General features: G+C 39.4%; 1 long non-coding RNA gene across 1 annotated transcript; it reads right to left on the bottom strand.

Moving 5' to 3' along the window:
- Nucleotides 1-115: 115 nt before the first annotated feature.
- LOC112154836 lies at nt 116-1328 on the bottom strand. The gene is made up of 3 exons (XR_002920722.2): nt 1251-1328; nt 462-496; nt 116-385 (listed from the first exon to the last, which is right to left on the bottom strand). It is a non-coding gene; the product is annotated as an uncharacterized LOC112154836 (long non-coding RNA).
- Nucleotides 1329-4852: the final 3524 nt, after the last annotated feature.

The following is a 4852-nucleotide window of genomic DNA, read 5'->3' as shown; positions in this document are numbered from 1 at the left end:
TCCTTCACTTCCACCTCCTCTTCCTCCACTCTGATCTGACTCACCTGTGTGAGGTAATAATCCAGCCGGATTCAACAATATTTAAAGGACTCAGTTTTAATCCTTCACTGCCAGTTTGAGTCAGCTCGCGTTCATGTTATGCTCATGTTTATGTTTATGACCCTCTTTCTGTCCCGAGTTAAGGGTTCTTCCTGTCCCTTTGGAAGCCTCTTTCTCCTCTTTATCATCTGGGTTTGGAGTCATTACACCGCTATGAAGCACTACGCCGTTCATTACCGGTAAGAGGAAATCCAGCCTCTCCTGCAGACATGGTGATGTCATCTGCGCTGCACCTCGCTGTTCAGCCTCTGTCCTCGGTGTAAACTATTATGTCTTCACCTCGGGCCTGGAATCAAGACGAATCGGAACTTTTGCTTATCAGACTTGAAGGCTCACCTGGCAGCAACTTCCTCCAAACTCACCACAAACATCATAACTTTGTCCTGCAGAGATCCTCCTGAACGCAGAACATTCACAAGTCAACCTAAAACTCAACGCTCACGTTTACTGTATATAGAGAACTGGACTGAATGACTCCTCCCCCTGGTTTTCCAAACAGGACACAATGCCAGAACAATATTTAATAAAATACTCAAGACATTCCAGAAACAGAAAAAACAAACCAAAAAAAAATCAAATATGTCAGACTAGAATATGAATTCTCCTTAGGGACGATGCTCGCTGTAGCGCTCCGACTGACTGATAAATATTGTCAGAACAATATGAGACCAGAAGAGGTAGTTGAGAAAAGGAACAAAAAAAAGGAAGTGTGGGATCTGCTCAACCAAAAGTAATAAACTTAAAACGTTTGAATAGTCTAATTGTTTTTGTTCATTTCTAATTACACATTTTCAGTTGAAGCTGGTTAGCCGTGGCGACACCGATGGGATAAACAGAGGATGAACAACAGATGTCCACCGGCTGCAGTGACAGCTCAGTCCACAGGGGGCACTGTAGTACAGCACACGAAGCCTTTTGAGGATTTATTGGAAGTCGCCAACGTCCACCGTCTTCTGTTGAAGCCGAGTGTTTTTGTGTAAGACCAGTGAAGTCCCCAAAGTGAACTCTGGGCAACTATAATAGACTATTGGTTACTAGTTTACCTTTCAGGGTCACTGTTCTTTATTATGTCACGTGGCTCCTGCATCAAATGTAAGCATTGACTGTATATAGAACACTGGACCGAGTGGGTGAAATAGAAAATGTCTTACCTTTGGCTCCAGTGAAGCCAAATTATGTTTTCCACAATATGGACGTTGCCATGTTGGAACCAGTCGACAGAGAACAGGCCGAGTCGTTTCTATGACAACTACTGTCACCAATCATGAGCTTGTTTGAAGTCCACACCCTTTTTACTGAAAGGGGAAGCTGTCAATCAAGCATTCGAGGTGGGGGCCAGAGGGCACCACATGGTTTTACTGAGGCTTCTGATTGGTCAGTTTATAACTTGCAATAAAGAAAAAATGTAATGAAAAAAAATAGGATTAGCAAGAAAAAAAATATGTATCAGAGCGAAAATGGTTATTCCAACAAACAGAATAACTAAGTAATAGTTGTTTGTTTCTCTATAGAAGTTTATGGGATTTTGACTTTTTGAAGCCAGCGGGTACTTCCGGTTTGGAACTCGGGGGGGGAGGATGGGGGGGGGGGTTACTCAGTCCAGTTCTCTATATACCGTTGATGTTTTAAAGTTACTGTCACCGAACCAACTGCAAAAGACAAACTTCCTGCAGAGCCCTTCTCATCCAGGAGGGGGCGTTGAGGTGTAGCATCAGGATTATGGGTCATCCAAGTCAGTCGACAAAATCCTCTCTAGTTTGATAACGTGACGTATGCTGACGAGGAGAAGATGTGAGGCAGAACCAGAAGTGCTTTCATGGTCACGTCTGAACGTTTCAGGTCACATCAAACGGACGGCAGGATACGAGCCACTCTTTCTTTTCATTGTTGTCTTTTATTTACTCTGAGATTCAAGAGGGTCAAAAACACAACTTTCATACACAGTGAGCATGAAATGTGACTAAGAGACACATTCATGCTTTTTCATTCATGGTGCTCTGACTTTAGAGTGCCAGGGTAGTTTCTGGTGTTTTTTTCATCTCTATTCCAGTTCTCACGTACAGTCAATGATGCTGACTCAATGATCAGCCTATAATCAAAAACCTAACCATACATGTGTGACTGCTGTGGTGTCCTACATGTTGGTCCGAGTTCTGGTGAAGCTGTAAACACTGTGACCCAGTCCCGTGGCCTACATGTTCCAGGTGAACGCACACTCAGCTCACCTCTACCCGCCATTTCAATCAGAGTGAGCGATTAGAGCAAAGTGGAGCCTGAACGCCACAGTCACTGCTCTGGCATAATCCCCCACAATCTGAGAAAGTACGGCGCCGTTTGTTTTTCCCTCTAGGTGAGCAGGACTTTAACCCTTCAACACCGGAGCTAAAGTGTTCATGTTCTTTGTATGTTAAAGATTTAGTGTTTAAACATTAAAGGGTTAAATATCTGAACGAATCAACATCATCCCAGCACAAAGGCTGAAGTATGATTATGGTTGGGTCATCTGTCCGTTGGTAAGAAGGTCGCTCCGAACGACACTGCATGAGCAGTTTTTTCTTTTGTCTCAGAATTCTTCAGCATTTATGGTTATAGTTAGAAATATTTGTTGCTTGAAAAAACGTGATTAAGGTGGAGGAAGGAGATATGGTGCTGTTTACCTTTTCTTTACCTTCAGGTCATTCATTTCTAAATTTCAACAGAAGTAACTCAAACTAGAAAAGTTGCATTACCTTTGATAATGCTATTGTGAATGCTTTTTGCTGAATGAGGTTGCTGAAGATGCTGAATAAATATATTGTAATAATCACTGAATAGTGTTATGAACATGCTGAACATTTTGAATTTGCAGAGAAAATTTGCAGAGAGTCCACAAAGAATTATAAGAATCTCATGAAAAAAATCACAACGTCGCTAAAATATTAGCTTAGCTCCAAATTAGCCCAAAAAAACTTTAGAAGATGCTAATTTACACGAAAAAGCTGGAATGTTGCTAAACTACTAGCTTAATTAAAAATCAGCTCTTAAAACCTAAATAAATGCCAAATTAGCCAAAAAAGATGGAGTGTTGCTAAAATATTAGCTTAACTCCAAATTAGATAAAAAATCCCCAGTAGATGCCAAACTAGCTTAAAAAAGCTTGTGTGTTGCTAAAATACTAGCTTAACTTCGAATTAGCCCAAAAAACCTTAGTAAATGCCAAAATAGCCAAAAAATACTAACACGCTGCAAAAATACCAGCTTAACTCAGAATTTGTGAACTTTGCTTAAAATCATTTTCACCGAGGATTAGGTGGGTGAAAATGTTGGTGAGTTTCTAAATTTGTGGCAAAGACACATTTTTTTTTCCCTCAAAGGAGCAAAAAGACAATTGTGAAAACTATCTGGTCCTGCCGGACAGGAACTTATTGTTGTTTATTCTTGGGGAGCAAAAAGTTCATATTCTCTCTTTTCCTTGTCAAATATTTGCACCTTTAAATGCATCTTTTATGAAGGTTAACAAATAAAATTAAACAATTCAAAATGAGGTCAGTAATAACATGTTGAACTGTTTCTTGCTGTTGATGTGTAAAAACTATTACAGTTTTTTTGTGTAAACAAACATAAAGAGAAAAGAGAAAGCCCGATGCGCCTCTTAAGGTTTTTTTAAGTCTTCTGTAACGTGTCATCTGCACTCCAGGACAGAAACAGCTGCATGAGAGTCTGCAGCCTCCTCAGTAATCTAAGTACCAGCCTATAATCCAGCAGTAATGGCTGAGGGATTAACAGGAGTTCACCCTGAAACCGGTCAACTCCTCAACTGTAGCTGAACGAGTGACTGAGCAGGCGCATCACCAACAGATGTCTCTTTATTTATCAAAAATACCACGAGAAGAAACAGACCAATCAGCTGCAGCACTTCAGGATACAAACAGGTCAGAGTCCTGAATGAAAACCCACTTCTTTCAGAGACAATCATGGGCTGTATAGAGACAATCATTTGCTACTCGATTCAATTCAGTTTTGAGTTTACACTGTTTACACATTTAGACACAATTGTTTAGAAATACAAGAATAATCAATGTATACTGTATTTTTTGAAGATGTTCATAATCTGATACTGTTCACATACTTTAACATGTTTTAGTGAAATAATGAGATGGAAACAGAGAAGCTCCAACAATTGTTCTGCCTCTCCCTGAGAGCGTTAGCATTAGCCGTCCTATGGGAAATCCTATTATACGTTAGCATCAAGATAATAAACTTTAGCATTATGTGTTAGATCGATCTCTTCTTTAATGAATCGATTATCGATCTATTAAGTTTAGATCGATTCAGATCGATTTACTCAACCCAGCCCTATAAATGTCTCATTTTAGCAACATTTTAAGCCATATCATGATTTGTGGTTGACGATACGACTCACAGTTGAAATTGGTTCAAGTAAATAATGTCAAATCCATTCACATTTTAGATTCATACATTTCTGTTTTTCCACATCAAAATAATTAAATGTTATTAAAACATTCTACCACACTATATGGTCACATGACTTTGTAGATTCAAAGTGTTTCCTCACATTCTAACGTTATTCTACAATAAATCTAGCATGTCTCAATTCAAATTCGATTTTCCAAAATGACCTTTTTCACGTGACATCACACAGTGTGCAGACTGACTTCTGGTTATATATTATGTCTGTGGTTTAGAACGATAAAGCTGACCGCTGAACGCTGTTTAAAGCAATTTTATGTAAATAATGAAAGGTAACCTAAAC

Source organism: Oryzias melastigma, linkage group LG21, assembly GCF_002922805.2.
Source record: "Oryzias melastigma strain HK-1 linkage group LG21, ASM292280v2, whole genome shotgun sequence".
In the NCBI taxonomy this organism is placed as follows: Eukaryota; Metazoa; Chordata; class Actinopteri; order Beloniformes; family Adrianichthyidae; genus Oryzias; species Oryzias melastigma.
The sequence above is the reverse complement of the archived record's forward strand: the minus strand, read 5'-3'. Positions and strand labels throughout refer to the sequence as shown.